Below are 1332 nucleotides of genomic sequence, written 5' to 3' on the forward strand. Positions count from 1 at the left end.
CTTTGGGTTAGGGTTATGTTTGGGGTTACGGTTAGGTTTAGTGTTAGGGTTAGGATGTGTGTTAGACTTAATTTTTAGATTAGGTTTAGCGTTAGATTTAGTGTTAGAGTTAGGGTTAGTTTAGGATGTGTGTTAGACTTAATTTAAATGTTAGGGTTAGTGTTATGTTTAGTTTTAGGGTTACAGTTAGAGTTAAGTTGAAGAAGTGTGTTAGACTTAATTTTAGGGTTAGGGTTTGTGTTAGGCTTAGAGTTAGGGTTGGGGGTAGGATGTGTGTTAGACTTAATTTTAGGGTTAGGTTTAGCTTAAGAGTTAGCACTAAGGTTAGGATGTGTTTTAGACTTAATTTTAGGGTTAGGTTTAGCGTTAGTTTTAGGATCTCTGTTAGACTTAATTTTAGGGTTAGAGTTAGAGTTAGGGGTAGGAAGGGTGTTAGACTTAATTTTGGGGTTAGGGTTAGGTTTACAGTTAGTTTTAGGGTTAGGGTTTTGGTGTGAGGTTAGAGTTAGGGTTAATATTAGGATGTTTGTTAGACTTAATTTTAAAGTTAGTGATAGTGTTATGATGTGTGTTCGACGTAATTTTATGGTTAGGGTTCGTGTTAGGTTTAGTGTTAGGGTTAGGTTTAGAGTTAGGATTAGGGTTAGGATGTGTGTTAGACTTAATTTTAGGGTTAGGATTAGAGTTTGTTTGAGAGTGAGGGGTACAGTTAGGATGTCTGTTAGACTTAATTTTAGGGTTAGGGTTAAAGTTAGGCTTAGAATTAGTGTTAGGATGTGTGTTAGACTTAATTTTAGGGGTAGGTTTAGAGTTTGCCTTAGGGTTATGATGTGTGTTAGACTTTAGGGTTAGGGTTAGGTTTAGAGTGAGGTTTAGGGTTGGGATGTGTGTCAGACTTAATTTTAGGGTTAGGATGTGTGTTAGTCTTAATTTTAGAGTTAGGGTTACGGTTAGGTTTGGGGTTAGGGTTTTGGTTAGGCTTAGGTTTAGGGTTTGTGTTGCAATTAGGGTTTGGGTTATGATGTGTTAGACTAATTGTTAGGGTTAGGTTTAGAGTTAGGGTTAGCATGGGAGTTAGACTTAATTTTTGGTTAGTTTTAGGGTTAGGGTTAGGTTTAGGATGTGTGTTAGACTTAACTTTAGGTTTAGTGTTAGGGTTAGGGTAAAGGTTAGCGTTATGATGTGTGTTACACAGTATTCGGATTAGGGTTACTTTTTTATAATGAAATTTATTTATTTATTTATTTTTAAATAGTTTTATTAGGGGCTCTTACAGGTTTAGAGTTATGGTTAGGGTTATGGTGTGCATTAGACTTAATTTCGGTCTTAAAA

The sequence above is a fragment of the Echinops telfairi genome, unplaced genomic scaffold, assembly GCF_000313985.2.
Source record: "Echinops telfairi isolate 266 unplaced genomic scaffold, ASM31398v2 ScPeMD7_19;HRSCAF=73, whole genome shotgun sequence".
Taxonomy (NCBI): domain Eukaryota; kingdom Metazoa; phylum Chordata; class Mammalia; order Afrosoricida; family Tenrecidae; genus Echinops; species Echinops telfairi.